Genomic DNA, 21,863 nt, shown 5'->3' with positions numbered 1-21,863 from the left:
TTTGAACTTCTGATAAGGTTATTACAGAGTTTCTCACAATAAGTTATTAAAGAGTCAAAGTAGCATGGAATAAGAAATAAAGTTTTGTCATGGATTAGAAACAAGCTAAGAGACAAAACAACAACTAAAACATTACCACCACCGAGTATAAATGACCAATTTTCAGTTTAGGAAAGGTTGACAGTACAATACTAAAAGGATTCCTACTAGGACTGTGGATGTGTAATATACTTCCTTTAAAAAGTGAAAAAGGAGGTGAAGAGCAATGTGGCAAATTTTAACAGTTCCCCAAAGTGATGTAGGTTAATCAGATCTAAAGAAACTATGAAGGGAACTCCAGAGGGACCCAAGAAAGTGACGTGAATGAGCCGCAGAATGGTAGGTGAAACTTAATACTGATTTATGCAAGCTAATGTGGGCAGCTCTATTTTGATCTGCTCAGCCACAGGAATGGGTTGTACCACTCAGGAAAGAGTCTTGGTCATCATTGTGCACCTTGTTTATAAAGCTCTCGTGATCAACTGATGAAAAGTGCAGTAGAAGAGCCAGGCATTATTATTTATTATTGTTTTATTTGTAGTTCCCTTTGCTGTTCATGGAGTGTCAATGAGAGGGGCCCAATTTACTTGAATTTATTTATTATTAGAAAGGGCTTGGTCGTTTGTGCAAATTGTTAAACTTCATGTGACTTTCAGTGATCTCTGCTGAACAGATGACCAGTGGGGATTACTATTCTCATCGCTCTATTTTGTTTGTTAGGCTGTTTGACTCAAAACCTGCAAATTGGGGACTGATGCACTCATGCAATGCCTCATTGACATCAATTGAGCTCTGCGTGGATACAGCAGTCAGTTCACACATTGTGCCTGCAGGATCAGAGCCTTCAAATTTAAGCTCTTTGGGCAGAGACCGTCTGTTCCTATGTTTGAACCACATTCAGCCCAAACTGATTGGAGCCACTGGGAACTATGGTAATAACAATCATTATCATTTATTATAATTTATAACAGTTCTCTAGAAATATGTTTCAGTATTTGATCTTCAAAATGTGATGGTTGGTTGTGATTGGTCATCATTTTCCTGTTTAAAAGGTTTCAATCAGGAAGCAGAAAAAAAGCACATTGTGATTTGGATGACGAAGCACTCTCCAAAAGTAGTGAATACTCAAATAGGAAACTTCACAGCCAACTCATACACTGAAAATTTTTTGTCCAAACTATCCAGCAAAATTATGAATTACATATATACTCAGAAATTGTTACATTTGTCTGTGATTCACAAACAGAGGAAAGGGGATAAATTAATGACTAAGATTATTCCCACAAATATATTAATCAGCCCTAGTTATTTTCTTGAAAGAATCCAATAAGTTAAGTTAAAGTCATTTTTTCTCATCTCCTGAAAAATGTGAGCAATTTAGTAGCACATTCAAAACAGAGAATTAGCTTACTGCAATACAAGATTTTGATGAGGATCAGATTCATTTTGCCCATCACAGTAAATCAGAATTTGCTCATATCTCTACAGAACCAGAAGCAGCATTAAATTAGTGTTAACTCCAATTTACTCTTCCTTAACATCAACTTTAGTTAGATAAGGCAATTATTGTACATCATTTCCAGACAGACATTTCTAATTGTTTTGTTACTGGAACTCAATTAATTTTTCTATACAGCATTGTTATCTATCAGCTCTGTGTTCTTGGGGAACCAGGGTGCAGTACCCAGCCTGTCTGACTCATGAAAGACCTTACCCCCCCCCCAACCCAGCCTCTGCTTGAACCAAAACCAATCAGAAAAAAAACTTACAAAAAGCAATGAAAAGGCCATGGGAGACACGCCTAAACCCATGGGACAAGGGTGACAGGATTAAGGCAACTCCCCAAGACTCATTTGCATCGAAGATGGGACATGGAGGCATCTCCATTAGCATACAGAATGGAGAACAGAGATTCCAAGGCAAGAACTGCACTGAACTCTGGGACCAGAAAAGCAGAAGCACTGCATGATGGGGGATCTCTGCTCCAGATGATGAACCCACACCAGCTCAGTAGTTATCAGACCAATTCTAGTAATAAATCGTTTATTGGTATCCAAAATAGTGACGCTCCCTAATTGCATTGTGAGCTCCCTCCAAGGAACACCACCCATAGTCAGGAATGACCAGTTCCTATTGTCGGGCCTGAACAAAACAACTTTGGTATACTCCCTTGAGCCATCTGTTTACCTATAAACAAATCTAGTGTTCTCCCTTGAACCATTGTTCTTTCCCTACAAAAACCCCTACCCATGCTCAAGTAATTGTTCTGATGCCTGGATCCAAAATCTGCATCAGTTCCATTGAGATTTCATCTTCTCCTGACTGATCGTGCTGGGGGCTTTGCCTGTCTCCAGCACTCTGGACCCTCAGCTACTACCACCACCTGGGACCCCCGCTCAATTCAAGCTTCACAGAGTGATGAGAACCTAGCTCTCACTCTCTCTTTCTAGATATAGCCTTCTGACCCTGACTTGTGTGATCAGTTATAGTTTTCTAAACCTGACTTTTATAATCAAATTTAAGTTAGATTTAATACTGTAACTGTTTTGTTTGTTTGGCTCCCCTATGGTTATTACCTGGCAATAAATAACTTTCATGGTTAAGCTGGTTGCTTTCCTCCCTCTCTCCCCCCCCCCCCCGCCCCCCTCTCCTCCTGGGTGTTTTTTGGCTTCCCCATTCGCTCTGCAGCAACACTCCTCATACCTAAGCTAAAGATCCCTGCAGTGCCACAAAATCCTGTGGGGTGTGTTCATCAAGTGGTTACTACCAGAACAATTGTAATGTGAAAGTGGGGATAGGGATGTGCTGAACCTGGGGCATAGGAGGGTGGCAGCTTGGAAGTGCTGCTTGACCCAGCCTGCTCAGGTGTACTCTATTCCGGTGCGGTGCCCGTGGCATATGAGGGTGACAGCTTGGAGGTGCTGTTCGACGCAGCCTGCTGAGTCCAGGGACATATAAGGGGTCAGCTTGGGAGTGCTGATTGACCCGGTCTGCTCAGACGTGCTCTGTTAATGTGTGTGTATGTTCATCTGATTCTGGGGCTGGAAGAACCCAGCCCTGGGGAACCTAGGTCGTGCGGGATAGCTCCATTGGGAGGGAACTTGCAGCAGGGAGAAGTAGAGCTCCATATGAAAACACAAGTGACCCAAGCAGTACATTGATAGAATTACAGGACACCTCCCCCCCCCCCAGAAAAGTAACCCTAATAAAGGAGCATACCCTAAAGTAGCAGGCAAATCTGGTAACAGCATGTGTGTGAGAATATAAATATTGTTTCCAGGTAACCAGAGATCCAGGATAAAGGGATGAAATAGGTCAGTGAAGTAGCTTTGTGAAATCCTTGGTTCAAATCTGTATGGGGTAACAGTAAGAAGAGTCTGGTGAGCTAAGATTAGGCTCTAAAGGATATTTGTCCATGTCAAAAAACTACCATGTAGTTTAACATGATTAAAAGGGGGACTACTTCCCCCCACATTTCCTGATTGGATTTGAATTCCTCTGGATATATTTCTTTCCTCCCAGCAAGCTGAGGCTCTTTGAGGTTTCCCAGTGGAGTGGAAATATTCCAACTCCCAGAAGAATTGCATAGTCATTTTTTTCTTTTCTTTTCTCAGAATTCGCAACTGTCAGTGAGTGCTTCTTAGATGTACAGAAATATTCACCATATTAGGTTTCTGTTTGAAGTCCTTTTATATACCTGTATTATCCCTTTATGAGGCTTTTTGATACCACTTACTGCTTCAATAGGACTCCATAGCAACCAGTAAAAAGCAAAGGGGAAAAAAAGCATCACATGATCTATGTTCAACCCTATGTTTCAAATCTCTTCCTACATATGCTCATTCATATGTGGACACACATCAAATGATCGTTTTTTCCTTGATCGTAGAATGAGTATGCGGGGGGTGGGGGGGGATCCTTCTCCTTCTACACAAGGGCCAAGGATGTTTAGAGTCTCTGCACTTGGGGGAGTGGGGGGAGCACAGGAACTGTGCCTACAGTGAAACTCAGGAAGTTGGAATTGCCTCAAAAGATTATGGGGAGGGACATGCAGGAGGTGGGGCGATGGCAAAGTGGTTTCCCTCTGCACAAGTCCATGAAGAGAAGAATATGCTGTACCATCCCACGGTGCTTCATTCCAAGGGATGGTGAAAAGTGGGTACTCCCCCTATGCTCTCTGAAGCTCCAAAAATCCTTACCTGAGCTCTCCTGGGGCTTGATCTGAAAAGACGCTGAACACTCTGTCTCGATCCAGCAAAGCACCAAAGCACATGCTTAACTTTAAGCATATGAGTAATGCCCTTGATTTCAACAGGACAACTCAAATACTTAAAGTTGTGTGTGTCTAAGTACTTTGCTGGGGGTGGGGGTAGAACAGTGTCCTCAGCACCTTGCAAAATCAAGACCCTGGCAGATGACAAAGAGGTGTGTGGCTGCACACTGCTCCTTACTGCTCAGGGTAAATGCTACAATTTAGCTCCAGTGCAATATGTTCTCTGGTTTCTTTTTTTAAACAGGAAAATGCCACTAAAATATTCTCTATTTTCTTAGCTATTTAGTATCCAAACCTATGTTGGATATACACACAATTCTTACATTCAAAGGGAGTGGGGAACAGGGTGTCTGTCTTTCACTGTTGGTGCCAGTCCTGGGCAGTATGTTGTTTTTACTTATGTAAATGCACCCTGAGGCTGTGGCAGCCCTTACAAATTCTACAGGTACAGCCACAAATACAATCTGGTTACAACAGACCTACTGCAGTGTTCCGATTTATTACTATAGAATCCTGTAGCTTTTTTGTACAAGGGACTGGACAAAGAATACCTGTCTATATAAAAACAAAAAAGTTGACTTAAAATATCATGGATGGTTATTTTGGAAGGGTATTTATGATTTATTTAACTTATTCTTTAGGAATCTAGGAAATGATGTGCTGAAACAGACAAATGGTCCATCCAATCCCATATTCTTTCTCCATCAGTGGTCAGTGCTGGGTACTTCAATAGGCAGGCTTAAATCTCCCTTCACCCACCTTGCAATGTTCTAAGTACACCATAGCCTCTGGGCACTATAGTAATACTACTACTAATGATAATAAGCATGAGAATTGATGAGTTTTGTAGTTTTTTCCTAGCCTGTGTAATTGCATAGTCTTTTCTTATTCAAACACTGTGATATAATCTGTTCTTGCATCATATTAAGCTATTTGCTTCAATTTTTTGCATCAGTGAGTTCCACAAGTTATTTTTTCATTACAGAAAAAAACAATTTCCTTCTGTACATTTTAAATGTACTGTCTAATTATAACATGGTTCTGCCTTTGTTCTATTATTATGGGAAGGCATGAGCAGGAGCAATCAGGCTTCGCTGTACCATACGTTGTTCTATATAACCTCTTTTAAATCTCCTGTCTTTTTCCATTCCAGTTTACAGAGTTCTGGGCTTTTTAATCTCTTCTGATGTGGACGCCTCCTTCACTCCTGCCTTCCACAAATTATATCCATTGCCCTTCTTTGAACATTTATCTTTATGCCATACCCATGTTTTTTAGACCACATGATGAAAAATGAATTCAATATTCAAGGTGAGGATAGACTGTCAACATACATAACGACATTTTCCATTTATTCTCCAGTTAAGTTAATATAACTTAATCTTATATTTTCTGACCATCACTGTGCTTTGAGAATGCTTCTTAATTGTCCTGTCAAGAATGACTAGATGTTTTCCAGAGAGGGTAAAAGTAATTCAGAATCCAACAGTGTGTACAAGTATAAAGGACAAAGGACCTGAGTACCAGATACACCCATATGATAAAACTTGGCACTTACTTACAATGAACATCATCTACTAGCTCATTGTATGATTAGCTAAATCTAGAATTCTTTTCACTCCTTCCTAATCTTCACTAACCTATAACATTCTGTTAAGTGCCCATTTTGCCATTTCATTATTAACTTCACCTTCATGAACAACAAAAATCTTACTACTGGGGCAGTTTACTATTAACCTCTGCTGATAATTGGCCATTTTTGACTCCTACACTTTGCCTCAGCTCTTTTAAGGAGTTTTAAAGCTTTTAATTCTCACCATATCATTGCTAACTTTCCCGAAAAGCTTCTTGTGAGGAACTTCATCAAAGACTTTTGAATAGCCAAGTAAATTATAACCTCTGGTTGTCTTGTACCCACTGTTTTGTTAATACTAACAAAGATCTCTAACAACTGCCTAATAACCAATTTGTGCACAAATTGATTATTCTTACAATAGATACATACCTGATGGTAGAATTGGTCAAATAGTAAAACAAAGAGAGCAAAAACAAACAAACAAACAAACAAAAACCTTCTAAATTCACAAATATTCTCAAATAAGTGCTGACTTCAGTTCTCTGTGGTTCTTTCTCCCCTGCTGCCACTACAGTCAGAGGCGTAGCTGGGGGGGAGCAGGGTGCTCCCCCACTGAACACAAGTGGCGCCTTTTTAATTTTTACTCTGAAGGGGGGGGGGGCATAAAAAAAGGTGCCACCTGCTGAGCCGCTTGTACTCACCAGGCGGCGCTCTGGGTCTTCGGTGGCACATCCTTCACTTGCTCCGGGTCTTCAGCGGCATTTCGGTGGCAGGTCCTTCAGTGCCGCCGAAGATCTGGAGCGCCGCCTGGTGAGTTCAGTCGCCACAGCGGGTGGTGCCTTTTTTAATGTCCACCCCCCCTGTTCGCTCCACCTGGCTACGCCACTGACTACAGTTGCTCTGGCAGCTCCCAGACATTTCCAGTACAAATATGCTAGTGCTGCAGCTCCTGTGGTGGTGGTATGGGCCTACCCTTAGAATGTTAATATGTTCAGTTATTATTTTGACAGACCTCCAAAAGTTTCCTGAGGATTGCAAAGGAGAGAAGGGAAATAATGTTTTTTTAACAGTTTGTAACTCAGCTAAACTGGAATGATATTTCTTGGGAAATGCACTTCAAAGGCCTGCTGCAACCAATGCAGCTGTTTGAACATCTCAGATAATACTAATTACAAAAGTATTATACAACCTAAAATTTAAGGCAACCTAAATATAGGGGTCACTACCAGTTCCCTTATAATATAGTGCACTGATATTTACAGATGTTTGATCCCGATCATGGGCCAGGTGCTTGTGTTATGTTATACATACTTTTATCTCATCTAAACAATTGGAAACTTCCTGTTGAGGATTTGGGGTGGTTTATGAACTTCTATTTGTGGCATCTATTTGTATTGTTTGTTTTTGTGAAACCAATGTAATGAAAGCTAAATGATTTTTTTCACAGTAGCAATAAGACACTCCCACATCGTGCATTTACAGAGAATTATTAGAGAGGTTAGGTAACTGAAGTCACCGTTGTGCCCACTTGTTTAATTATAAATAGCTACTTATGTGCTAATGCATAAAGCAAATAGATGTGATAAAGAGCTTATACCAAAAGCTTTTATGGACAAAAAGCCAGAATTAGTCCTGCTTGTGATCTGACAGATATGATGCCAGTAAATGACTGTCTTTATCTTGGACTTGATGTCTCCGTGTTCATACCTTGATTTATTGAGGCTGTTGTTTTGTAAAAGTACCTATGGGGAAAGACTCAGATGTACAGGACATGGAAGGAGAAACCTGCATTATAAAAAATGGAGTCAACCCTTTGGAAGATTTAATTTACAGAGACTGTAATTTGATATGATGGGAGTCCTTGATGAAATTGCAGGGTTTGGTAATATCAGTTGGCTGGCCCCTTTTCTCTATTGCTGTCTCACAGTAACATTACATAAAAAATGGAAAATCAGGAATGGGGGTTTTACTCCTATTGATTTAAACACATTCTTATGACATGTTTGGGCTACTTGAAAATCTGAGGAGTATCTTTTAAAGCAACTAAAATGTATACTTTTCTTTATTCTAGCTAGCACTGTGACTTCTCAAAAATATTATTAAAGGGCCTTTTGTGTAATACCAAACTTCAGAGACAAAATACAGCAAGCTAAGCTTTTGCAGGATAAATCCCAAAATATTGTTTGTTAGTTTCCTTCTGTAGTAAGACAAAGAATTAAAACTTTCCCAGCCTCCCTGCTTTTGAATTTGTTTATATTTAAACTGAATAAATCAGAGGTCTCACAGAATTCTCTGCCACTTCATTAACTTGCATTCAGCATTAACTAACATTTTGTAATTTTAGTACTGTATAAATGAAACAGGGCTCTATATTTAAGGAAGTGTGCTGGTTTCATTTCTGTATAAGACATACATGTTGTTGACTTAGGTCCCACTTCAGCAAGATACTTAAGCACATACCTAACTTCAAGCATATGAGCAGTTCCATTGCTGTACTTTGTCTCTGTTGTTAATTTCTATGGGACTATTCATAGGCTTAAAATTAGGCATGTGCTTAATTATCTTGCTGAATGGAGGCAGTAGGGAAAATCTCCAGTTTTCATTACTGTGCTATGGAAAATTATTGTTGGATTAATGTTTATGAAACAGTGAACTTCTGAAATAGTGAGCTAGACAGACTGCCTAGCTGTAGCCAATCCTCAGAGTGAACAGCCGTTGTACAAACTCCAACCTTCCTCCCCATAGTTCTGCCAATGCACTTTGTTTTTGAGCTGTGTAGTTCCTGCTACTCCATTCCAGAGCCTCTCCTGAGCAGAGACAGCCAGCTGTGCTATATAATGATACAAACATGTTTTAGGTTGAGATCTCTCACATTTATTCAATCTCTTGTGACTTCAGTAAAATGTATTGTAGCCCAGATCTCCAAAGCAGAAAGGCTAAATCAGTGGCTCTCAACTTTTCCAGACTACTGTACCCCTTTCAGGAATCTGATTTGTCTTCCGTAACCCCCAAGTTTCACCTCACTTAAAAACTACTTGCTTACAAAATCAGACTTAAACATACAAAAGTGTTACAGCCACACTATTACTGAAAAATTGCTTACTTTCTCACGTAATTATAAAATAAATCAGTTGGAATGTAAATATTTTACTCACAGTTCAGTGTATAATATACAGAGCAGTATAAACAAGTCATTGTCTGAATGAAATTTTAGTTTATACTGACCTCACCTGTGCTTATTATGTAGGCTGTTGTAAAACTAGGCAAATACCTAAATGAGTTGATGTACCCCCTGGAAGACCTCTGCATACCCCCAGGGGTACATGTACTCCTGGTTGAGAGCCACTGGGCTAATTAATATATATGCTTTGGATTCTGTCACCTTTACTCACTTTGGACAGTATCTTAAGTGGTCCCATAAATTTTAATGGTCATACACTAGGAGCATGGTACTACTCACCATTAATAAGGATGGCACAATCTAGCACTTTGTTATTTGTGGACTTGATCCTTTACCCATAGATGTAGCCTCACAGATGTCAATGGGGCTACTGATGTAAGAGCTACTGTATCTGCCCTGGGATAACACAAGCTTGTCCAACAAAAGGTATTTGACACTAACCTTATCTATTCATAAGCCTCCCTTTAAGTTCACAAGAGGCTGATATCAAGAATATTTTGCCACATGATTTGGTTTCTGTCCCAACATCAATGTTCACTGACTCTGGTGACATGAGGATAGCTAAGGCTAAATCTAACCTAAAGAAGCAGAAGCAGACAGAGGTGTCAGCTAGAGTATTTCACAAGAAGTCAGCTGCACAGTCATTGACAATGTATCAGTGTCTGTATTAGCAGTATATCTTGCTATTATGTCTTCTCTTTCTCCCCAAAACATGAAAGAAGGCATATTCTTCTCGTATTCTCAGAGCATGCTCACGTAACAAATTCTTACCTATTCACTCATAAGAATTAATTTTCAAGTATTGGACAATTATAGAAATTCATAAATTATAAACCAAACACACATTACACGCCAGTTCTTCTTTGTGGATCTCTTCTGTTGCATTTGAAGACAAGAATTGCTTTAGATGCAATGGACAGAGAAGCTGCTATTAAGAAACTGGAGCTGTGAATATCCCTTTGACCCAAGTAAGCACCCAGAGACAATAGTAACCATTGTCAGTGGTAGAGAGGCACCACCATCAGTCAGGGTAGATGACAACTTCCAACTGGAATTCACCAAATGCAAAAATGTATACGTAGCTGGCCCACAGGGTTTTATGGGGGCTTTTTCAGACACCAAAATCAAAATGATTTACTTTAAAATCCAATAAGCCATGTATATTTTATTGATTTTAAAGTTTAACTATTTCCATAGGTCTCATCCCTTCTGTTTTCCATTACTATACCTTTTCTCGCCCTGACTGAAATTCCCCCTGTGCAAAAGTGTCTGAACAAGACCTGTGCACTATCTAAATTCAATTCAAGCCCCTGTAACTCTTAAGCTTAAGCATGACACAAATGAAGAACAGGTCTCATGTGATCCCTCTGCACAGGGGCGAATTTAATCTCCACTGAATAGAGAACACCAAGAAGCAAGTTAGGGCTGCTTCTCAGCATATGATGCATGCTGGATTCAAGTCTTAAACCAAGCTGCTCTGGACTGGATGTGGGAAGGCTGAAAGCACCAAAATTGAACATCTCATCTGAAGGTTTGCACCTACATCATTTCTGCAACCTTCTCCAGAATGGGGTGTGAGCCCACTCAGAGCCATTTATGCAACTGGAACTTACTGACCCCATGGGGACATAATATGGCACTTTTTTAAAGAAGAAGTTTAGTGTAATAAGCACAAAAACAACACTGTGCTTGCTCCTTCATTGTGCCTGCACAAGAAATGTCCATTTACATACATAAATGCCACGGCTTGCAGCCACTCCCATTGCACTCAGCTTTTAAGGTTTGGGTATAAACCCATCCAGACTGAGGTCAGATGTAAGACTTTCACTGACTGCAATAGGGACAGGATTGAGCATTTGGCCCTACCTGTATTTCTAAATTTAGCCAATTTATCTCTAATTGGGGGGAAGGATAGCTCAGTGGTTTGCACATTGGCCTGCTAAACCCAGGATTGTGAGTTTAATCCTTGAGGGGGCCATTTAGGGATCTGGGGCAAAAATCAGTCTGGGGATTGGTCCTGCTTTGAGCAGGGGGTTGGACTAGATGATCTCCTGAGGTCCCTTCCAACCCTGATATTCTATGATTAGGGATTAAGATGAGACCTCCATGGGGGGCAGGGAGCTGATCAGCCCATATTTGCATATGGCAGGTTTCTTACCCATTTCTCTGAAACATCCGGTGTTGGCCAATGTTAGAGACAGGCTACACCACCAGGTGGACTATAGGTGTGATTCAGTATGGCAATTTCTATCTTTCCCATATTTGGGACCTTTCACTGTTTCCTGCAAGCCATAAATTCAAAATACAAATTATGAGTCATTTAGGGCTTGCAAAACCAAAACTAGAATGAATGTGATTTTGACAAAATCAATATCACAACTAGACTACTTCAGCCCATTTCAAATTTCCACAACCACAAGTAGAAACTTCAATAATATTTTAAATTAAACATAACTAACAAGGATTTGTGTATACTAAATGACTGATTATTTTTTAAAAATTAATCTTTTACAAGCATTGCATAGATAAATCCCTTACTGTGGCTGTAAAACTGTAGTTAATCAGTTCTCTCCGGGTGTGAGTGCGTGTGTGTGCATGTGTGAGTGTGTGTGTACAGAGAGTGAGAGAGTTTAGTCAAAGGAAAGGCCAGTGTTACTGACTAAGAACAGACTGGCTGGAATATGTGTGTTCCATTTGTGCTAAACTATGCAGTAGATTTGTGATGTGCCCAACATCCACTAGGAGTAGGTTGACCTCAACAAACTAATGTTAACTTGTGATCTACAGTACTTAGGCTTTGATCCATGGTCTCCACAAATGAAGAATTTGTGAGGCATCCCATAGCACTACTTGCCCACCATAAATTTTTTTTGGCCATTAGCCTAGGAACTAATTTAATCTCTCTAGGTATTTCATGATAATAAAATTAAATAAAATAGCCATTTATTATAACAGGCATATTTATATTAGTAGTTTATGATGAGCAAAATCCCAGGCCCGGTTTATGAGATGGCAAAAGGAACCATTTCAGATTGTCCCTTCAGGAAATGTTGTTATTTCATGAAAGCAGGTGACTGGAGTAAGGAATTCATACTGCCCATCAGCTTCATAAGGATCTGAGCAGCTGGATCATATTCAGAGATCCAAAGAAGGAGAAAGACAGAGAGATGCTAGGATGATGTCCTGTGGGCTATCTATAAATTCTATAAGGTGTTGGGGGTAGGTGAGTCCTTAACTTTGCACTTCAGTTTTACAGAGATTTACAATTGCTTCAGGGTTACAAACTGTTACAAGTGCGGCAGGGGTATAGGAGGCATGATGTTACACTCCATATTCTTCATAGAAATATTGTTATGGTGTGAATATGGCATAACTAAGATATGTTTTATGCAAGATAGGTCATGTGAGATATCATTGGAAAGGTTATGAGTTACTGAAGGTGATTATCCAATTTGTGTGCATGTATCATTTCTATATCTAAAGTTAGTAATATTGACTATGTAATAATTACAACTATGTGTGTACTTGGGAAACACCCACCAGACAGCAGGCCATTAGCCTTGATGGGCCATTAGGAAGAAACAATAAGACTTTGAAGATACTAATCTCTCTCTTTCCTGAGAAGCTGAGACGTTGCTTTGACACTAAAAGGTTAGGTGGTCCTGTCACATGGTACTAAACACCATCTTGGACGTCTAGTGATTTTCCACTAAAAGGAGAGGGTAGTCAAGACTGGAAAACAAAAGATTCCCACCTTATGTAAATTCTATTTAAGGCTGGGGAGTAAGTTGATCTGGGTTCACTCTTCACTGAATCCCCACCCAGGATGACAGCTGGAAAGATCTAAGAAACAAAGACACGGTGTGTGGGTGTGTGGGTGTGTCTTTTTTGCGGGGGGATGGAGGGGAAGCAGGAGGGAGAGTTGAGCCCAGGCTGGAAAAAGGATCTGGTCTGTGAATATGGTGTCTGAAGATTTAAGCTGCAAGCAGGGTAGCTAACCTTCAAGAATTTCTGCATCCTACCCAAAAGCAACATTTAGGGTGAGAAATTACTTCTTGAAACCAGTCTCTTTAAGATCTTAAGCTTAGTATGCATGTTTTGTTTTATTTGCTTAGTAATCTGCTTTGTTCTGTTTGCTCTCCCTTATAATCATTTAAAATCTGCCTTTTGTAGTTAATAAACTTGGTTTTGTTTATTATAACTGGGGAGGGGGCAAGAAGTTGTGCATATCTTCCTCCACATTGAGGGAGGGGGTGAATTTATAAGCTTACGTTGTACAGATTTTTCTACAGCACAAGACAATATAATTTTGGGTGTACTTTCCCGAGGGGAGCTGCACTTGAGTGCTGGGCAAGTTCCTAGCTGAGTCTTCCCATAAAGAGCTGCTTGCAGACTCTGTGTGATTCTACAGCAGGTGCGTCCCTAACTCTGAGTGTGTGCTGCCAGAGGCCAGAGAGTCTGATTCAGCAAAACAGGGAGAGGGAGCCCAGGCTAGTGGAGCAGGCAGGCTCAGTGAAATCCCAGTACACCAGGCGGCACCCTGGAAGGGGGGTCCAACCCATCACAGAGGGTCTTGAAAATCACGTACCAATGTGTTACACAGTTTATGGGCAGTCCTCTACCCATGGGACATTCCCTAAGTCTGATGACTGCGAGGAGGTGACTAGCATGTTTCCTCATTGGCTATTTTGTGGGGGCTTTGACCTCAAGGGACTCATTTGGTCCCTGGCTGACTGCTCTGTATCAAAGGCTTCATCCAGTGTTGCTCTCTGTGAGCAACACAGCTCATACAGTCTCTCCAGCTATGAAGAACATTCCTCCTACACTGCTCCCTTTAATGTAACCCCACGCCCCAAATCCATACATGACCACAAGGGATAGGGGGAATTAAAACTTAGAATCCTTTTCAAAAAATGTGCAGAAACTGATATAAATGATTCTGAGACCCAAAGGCAACATTGCACACAAATGAGAAGATTCATGTCCATTTCTTTTAGACATGGGAAGAGAGGGAATGTAGCCCAGAAACTCCACAGCTGGAGAAGAAATATTTCCTGTGGTTAAAACATGCGATTCAAAGAGACTTGAGTTCATTTTCTGATTTTGCCACAGATTCACTCTGTGACCTGGAGTAAATCACTTCATCTCCTTGTGCCTCAGCTCCCCATCTGTAAAATGGAGTTGTTAATGTTTCCTTTCTCCCACTCGCCATCTAGCTTCTCTATGTAGACTGTAGAGTCTCTTAGGCAGGGACAGTCTCTTACTGTGGGTTGCACAGTGCCTAGCACAATGGGACTGTGATCTCGATTGGATCACCTAAATGCTACTGTGATATAATTAAATAAAGTTAATAATAAATGTTTGAAACTGGCTTGTTGGTCAATGACCACAGCATTGCCAGCATTACTCTACTGCCCCTTTATAAGTATAACACAATAGGCAACCACCTATTTGTGTCTGGCTGTCACTATAAGAGTTTTGGTATAACTATATTTATATTCCATGTTTATATCTGTTTATATTTTACTTTACTCTTGGCTGTTGTCTATATATCACCTCCCTGCTTACACATTCTGCACTTTACTAAAGCATGGTAAATAAAAGCTTCAGAATTTACAGCCTTACTTGATTCTTGTATCATTGAATGGGAAGGCGCAGTAAACAATTTATATTTCAGACCTACCCCCATGGTATTGTGAGACAGGCAATATTTCCAGATTAACAGCTCTGAGAGTATTCCAAGAAGTATATTTAAAAATCTTGGGGCTAGATCCTCAGCTGCACCAAAGCAGTGCTCCAGTGTAGCTGGAGGGAGGAGGAGAAATAAGGGGGAAAGTGGGTTTATACCAGCGAACTACTCCTGGATGTAAAGGTCCCAAAGGGACCATCAACAGTCAGGGATAGCCACAGCACAGTGGTGCTTTGGCCATGCTTCCTGCCCCCAGTCACACTTCACCATGCCCCCTATGCTGTGTCTGGGAGGCTTGGAGCAAGTGGCACAGGGCTGGTCACACCATCCCTGGGATTCCCCTACATGAAGATGTAGCCAGATTTCAGACAACGGACAGGATCTGGATTTTAAAGGCCACCGATACTGAGATCACTTCCCCCCACCATGGAAATACAAATACCGCCGAAGATAAAAAGTGCACACATAATTTTCCTTCTCCCTCACCTCTCCTGCATGTCATTCCTCTCAACATACTTGTGCACGAATGCTTTAATTTAATTCCTGGAATTTCCTCCTTTTGGGAAATGCCAGCAAACCAGTGTTGATTACCTTGGAGGACTATTTCTTGAAACATTGTCTGACTATAGATTCTGTACTGCAAAATGACTAAGCACACAGTAGGATGCACAGACACACAGTGCATCCTATCGTCCTCTCACAACAATTTGAACACCTGGATTATTAGAGAGCTGCATATAGGTCTGTAACAGTGTGTCACCCACCTCTTGTGAGCGTCCCACTCTGGTTGGGCATGTCTGAGGTCTTTAAACCAGTCCTGGCCCTGGTATCAGGCCGTACTTCCAAGGCTTCCTCCCTGGAGGCAATGGTTTCACCCTCTCATTTTGTTCTGGCCCCAACTCTCCAGCTGGGCCTGCTGACAGTTCATTCTCATTCTCTGGGTATGTGGCTGTACAATTGTAGGCCCTTCATCAGTGGCCTGGGGGAAAGAGGGAAGACATGGGCCCACCCACTCCTCCTGGTCTGAGCCCGGGGACCCTAAGAATAGCAGCCACATGCTACCCTGTCCCTTTAGCAAAACTGCTTTCAGCTCCCTGGGCCACTTCCCCACAACCCCCGCCTTCACTAACACCTTAGCCTGAATTTAGGGGCCCTGAGTACAGAAGGATAGGGTGGGAACCCAGACAGAATCCCGGGAGCAGCGGGACATAGTTGGGACCCAGACAGATTTTCAAGGTCAGCCAGTTATGGTGGGAACCCAGGCTGTACCTCACAGTGAACAGGTTAGTGAAAGGGAAAAGGGAAAAAGGTAGATCAGGCCAGTTCCCGCCTAAGTGCTGATGAGCTAACTGAATGGCTGGAGTCAACGGAGAGTGAAGTGGAGGATCTCAGGTGACAGAGAGAACCGCTGGCCATGGAGTTCCAGTTTGCTAAGGAGGAGAAATAATGCCTGCTCCATCTGGTATATTACCTCAAGAGAGAAGTGGAGGCTCTGTCATTCAGGGATGGATGAACTGTGGCGTGCAGCAACCCCGAAGTCCCAGAGGCAAAGGTGAACTGAAAGGACTCTTAAATGCTCTCTAGGTGAGAGAGACCTGGGAGAATAGACCCTGACTAAAGGGGGCAAAAGGACAGAGAAAAACACTCTCCGGACAGAAGTCTGGGAAGGAGAAGACCCTGTTAAAGCAGGGCAGAAGACAGCAATAGTACCCCACCCCAATCCTGTCTGAGGGGAGAGGTGTGTGATAGGGTGGACTAGGCCCAGAAGCCCCCTGCTGGAGGCCTTAGTGTCCTCCTACACCCCATTCCAGGAAGTAGCAGAAGAGAAGTCCTCCAAGCAGCCTAGAGTGATTGTGGAGAAGCAGCCAATTAGAGAGGCTGCAGAGAGCAGCCAATCAGGGCACAACCAGGCTATATAAAAGAAGCTGCAGAACAGAGCAGCAGTCAGTTACTGGCTGGAGCTACAGAAGAGAGGACTGTGTTCCTGGATGGTTGAAAGAGCCACAGGACCACAGACAGCTCAGTGCCAGCAGCAACTGGGGATGCAACAAAGGAGCTCCTGGCTGGCTGTTGAGACTAAGTGAGCCTGGGGAGGGCTGCAGGAAGGTAGTGTCTCCAGAGAGGGAGCCCTGCGGGTATGGCTCCATACCAGGGCCAGGACTACTTAAAGATTGAGCCCATGGAGGGCTAGTGAGACACCAACCAAGGGGTACTGAGATAGCCCCCGGTGGACTATATACCCTGGAAGGGGTCTGTTCTGATTCATATATAGATAGTGTGTGTGTGTGTGACTCAGCCGGAGCCGGAGGGCTGAGCCACTGAAAAAACACCTGAGCAACCACCGACGGGTCACCAGAACTGAAAGACAGCAAACACACCCAAACAGAAGGGGGCACACATGAGAGGTGGGTGCTTCCCTATTACAAGGCCCTAAACCAGTGTGATGCACTTACTAGGTACCGAGAGCAACAGGGGTCTTGTAGTCATCATCTTTGGAGGTGTGCAGCAGGCTGTGAGCACTAAAGTTCAGATCCTCAAAGGTATTTATGGACCTTAGAGGATATGGGCCTAAGTGTGGGAAATGATGACTGTAGCGAATAACTTAACATCCAAGCTATCCTCAGTGGTTGCATTTTTCAAGCATGAGAGATGCATAAAGCACATAGAAAATATTAAAGAACTGGGAACTAGATATTAGAAGAGAATTTGGTTTCATAAAGCATCTTTAGATACAAGGTATCCTACAGCACTTTTAGATATACAGTCTACTGACATAATCCTCATGTTCTTTACTCAAAGCACTTTATTGGTTTATCCTTTTCAAATGCTTTTGTCTGAACTAAAATAATCCAACCCAAATGCTTTTATCTAAAAACCTGGGGGCAAGGCCCCCTCTTCAACCTAAAGCATCTGCTAGAAATAAACCTGCAATGACAGGCACATCATGTACTGTGTGTCTATCTAATAAAGGACATACTGGTTTTTGATGTGGAGTTTACATCTTTTATCACTGTTTTCAGAGTAAATCACCAAATAGTTTGGATGTTGCTGCACCGATGAATTATGTTTTAAATGAGCTGTATAAAGCGTTCACTGAAGGAAAATAAGTGTGTGTGTGTGTGTGTGTGTGTGTGATGTGTATCAATAGAGAATAATAGGAAGATGCTAGGCATTCATTTCTTGTTTTTTCACTCATTCATCCTATCTAGGGCATCCTCAAATTTCCACCTAGTATTTCCTGCCTAGAATTGCAAGCACGCTTCCATCCAAAGAAAATGAAGGGCTTTAACAAAGTGAAACTGAATTTAAATGGCAGTGGGTGGCTAGAATGAGAAACTGAAAAATGGAGCAATTTTCTATAGTTTTTCTGTTGGATCAGAGCTTACTCCTTTTTATTACAGTTTTGAAATTAGTTTTGAGGAATATTTTGAAGAAAATTTTAGAGAAGCTTATTTTCTTTATGAGCTTAAACTGTTTTGCTCCTGTTTGCACTTACACAACAGAGTATTAAGATTTGGCCCAGGAAACAATATTCACAAATCTTTCATATTCAAAAATCTTAAGAAGCTGTTTCTAGGAAGATAGGTCAGGCTCAGAGGTAGAGGAAAAAGGGGTGGGGATGGAGGAAGAAGGAAAGTCCAAGTTGAAAAACAGGTACCAGGGAACATCAGAAAGATACAACAGAAGAGGGGATAACAGAATTGGAGAGCAAGGGGCAGAAGAAAGGAAGAGCTAGAGGAATAAAATGGGAAGATACTATAGTGCATCATTAAGGTTAAAGAGAGAGAGGTGAGAAAGAAGACTGAGAAAGAAGACAAAATAAACAAAATGGAGAAAACAAGGGAAAAAGACAGGGAAATAGTTAAAGGTAGAATTAAAGCTGGGTGAAAATTTTCAGCCAAAACTTTTTTTGTCAAAAATGCAGATTCGGGTTGACTGAAACATTTTGCAGATTTGTGGGGAATTTATTGAATTGTTGCAGCTGGGAAAAAAATCCTGAAAAAGTTGAAACATTTCATTTCAACACTTTTTAAATGAAACATTTTGATTTTTCAGTTCAAATGGACTTTTTGTTTTAAATTTCAGTTCGATTTTGTTTTTTAAAAAAGTTTTAAAGACCTTGAAAATGATATAAAACATTTTGTTTTGGATTCAATGAACTATTTTGCTGGACTTGAAATGAAATTTTTCCAAGTTTTTGGTTTGTCCAGCACACTGAAAAATCAGTTATTCACACATTTCTAGTTGGAAGTGGATGGAGAAGAAGAATTAAGTGAAGACAACATCTTCTAGGTTAGTGGATTTTATTCTTTTCCATGTAGTATTTCCCTGGCAGTCATCCAGGAGCAAGGGTTTAATTTTGTCTTCTGCCTGCTTATTTTTTGAACTCATGCAGTGAACTGTGTAATGCATTTGCACTACTGCTATTCAGTATTTATTGAATTCTGCTCTTTGGTAAGATATTGGGATGCACATCAGAAGTCAGGGCTGGCCTTACCATGAGACGAGCTGAGGCGACCACCTCAGGTGCCAGACTGTGGGAGGGGGGGCACCACTAGGACCCAGAGTGTAGAAAATTGTGTCTGCTGCTGGTGCATATGTATTCTCTCTGCTCTAGATACACAGAGATGGTGGAGTGCTGTGCTGGAGGAAGGAGGGGACAAGAGACACACAGGCAGCCAGGAGAAAAGGTGAGAGGGGATAACAGAAAGCAGCAGGAGCTGCAGGGAGAGAGAGGAGAAGGAGGAGCCTCTTATGTCCCTCTCTAGCACCCCCAGGAGCCTGGACTGATTAACACCAGCTTCTCAGGGAGATTCCTGTTTCCTGCTGCTTCCCTGAACTCACTTGAGGAGAACAGGCAGTCAACTGAAGTAGTAGGAGCCGGTTAGGCCCTTAAGACGCTGATATTTTCCCTCACTCAGGCCCTGCTACCAGTCTGCTTATTTGTCCCCTTCAACTGAGTTTTGAGAGCCATTATAGCTGGCACAGAACAGCAGTCATGAGTGAAAGAAGAAAACGCCCCTCTGGGGCAGCATTCAGAAAAAGAAAGAAGCAAAAGAAGCTTTTCTATCTAAGCAGGAAGGAGCTCTCCTGAGATACATAAACACAAATGTTCACGGTGAGCCTTCCGACCCTAGTGAGGATGTGAGTGGTGAGGAGATGCCTGATCTTCCAGTTAGTCAGAGTGCAGGTGACCTGGCAGCTACTGCAGCATTCATATCTCCATCTCAAATGGATGTAACCATGCGCATTCCTGAAGAAAAGTGTAGATCAGAGAAGAGGTTGGTGGAGGTGCAAGAAACAGCTGCTGCTGAGTTTAGTTCCTTAAGTCTGGATGATCCAGGACTGTGGACCCACTTGAACAGTAGTCTGAGGGACTTCCTTGCACTGCATGGGCCACAGCAAGTGAAAAATGTCATGTTCCCCAACACATTACTGGTATGAAATCCCCAATGGTGACAAAGTGGAGAGGCCATGGCTTATGTACTCAAAAACCCAGAATGCTGCATGCTGTTTTTGTTGTAAACTCTTCCAGTCTAATGTTCCAGCTACATTGGGATCTATAAGAACAAAGGACTGGAAAAATCTGGCTAGAAATCTGGCATGCCATGAGAAGGCAGCAAATCACCAGAGAGCATTCCATAGTGGAAAAAGCTTGAGATGAGACTAAGGTTAAAGGTCACCATAGATGGTCAACGTCAAGAGAAGATTGCATCAGAGTCTCTTTACTGGCAAAATGTTCTGAAAAGGCTCATTGCCATTGTGAGAACGCTTGCTACCCAAAACCTAGCACAGCATGGCATTTCAGATCAGCTGTATGTGCCAAACAATGGAAACTTCCTTAAAATTGTGGAGCTGATGGCTGAGTTTGATGCTGTACTCCAGAAGCATCTAAGAAGAGTCACCACCTAAGAAATGTACACACACCATTACCTTGGAAAAACAATTCTAAATGAGATCATACAGTTACTGGCAACAAAAGTCAAACAGAAGACTGTGGCAGATCTGAAGTCAGCAAGATATTACTCTGTTATTCTGGACTGCACACCTGACATCAGTCATGCGGTGCATTTTGTAACAACAACAGAACCTAGTGAAAATGTCCCTGCAATGGTGATTGTCAGAGAGCATTTTCTAGAATTTATTGACGTTGATGATACTACAGGAACTGGTATGACAAATGTGCTTCTTAAAAAGCTGGAAGATACGGGAATTGCGATAGCTGACATGAGAGGTCAGGGCTACGATAATGGTGCCAACATGAGAGGAAAGAACAGAGGAGTGCAGACACAGATCCAAAAGTTAAACCCTCGAGGTTTTTTTTGTCCATGCAGTTCTCATTCATTGAACTGATGCAGCATCAGCTTCTAGTGCAGCTGCTGAATTTTTTAATGTAATTCAAAGCATCTATGTATTTTTCTCTGCATCAACTCATCAATGGCAAATTTTGAAGTAACATCTGGGAACATCCTCTCTGACACTGAAACTACTGAGTGCCACATGATGGGAAAGTCGAGTGGAGGCGATAAAGCCTATCAAACACCAAATTGGGAAGATAGATGATGCCATAGTTGCCATTATGGAAGATAATGCTATGACAGGAACTGTTCATGGGAGAACAGTGGCAGAGGGAAATGGAATCAACAGAAACATACATAACTTCAAATTTCTGTGTGGCTTAGTGTTGTGGCATGACATACTGTTTGAAATAAATGTTGTAACCAAGAGACTCCAAGGTGTGGACCTTGATACATCTGGAGCTATGGAACAACTGGACAAAGCAAAGTCATACCTACAGTCTTACCAGTCAGATGAGGGATTTCAAAATGTTCTGAAGAGTGCACAGAAGTTGGCAGAGGAACTTCACATTGAAGCTATTTTCCCACCCATTCAAGAATACAAGAGAAGGCGGCACCGGATAATCCCCATGAGAGACCCCAAACAACAATTCAAAGTTGAATTCTTTAACCAGGTACTAGACCGTGCAATACAGTCAGTTGAACATTTCATGCAGCTCAAGGAACACAGCAGTATATTTGGGATGTTGTATGATATTCCAAAATGCCTCACTATATCTGAAGAAGACCTACACCAGCAATGCAGG

General features: G+C 41.7%; 1 protein-coding gene and 1 long non-coding RNA gene across 2 annotated transcripts in view; one reads left to right on the top strand and one right to left on the bottom strand.

Annotated features, from left to right (window-relative positions):
- The window catches only part of LOC117873523, an 87,604-nt gene extending 68,096 nt beyond the window's left edge, over nucleotides 1-19,508 (top strand). Inside the window, exons 2-3 of the long non-coding RNA XR_004644746.1 lie at nucleotides 5,466-5,623; nucleotides 19,377-19,508. This is a non-coding gene — a long non-coding RNA (uncharacterized LOC117873523). The remainder of the gene's footprint in view (nucleotides 1-5,465; nucleotides 5,624-19,376) is intronic.
- The window catches only part of CLVS1 (clavesin 1), a 119,568-nt gene that overhangs the window by 75,943 nt on the left and 21,762 nt on the right, over nucleotides 1-21,863 (bottom strand). The window lies entirely within an intron of this gene.

The sequence above is a fragment of the Trachemys scripta genome, chromosome 2 (genome assembly GCF_013100865.1).
Source record: "Trachemys scripta elegans isolate TJP31775 chromosome 2, CAS_Tse_1.0, whole genome shotgun sequence".
Lineage (NCBI taxonomy): Eukaryota > Metazoa > Chordata > Testudines > Emydidae > Trachemys > Trachemys scripta.
This window is presented reverse-complemented; position numbering and strand designations above follow the sequence as displayed.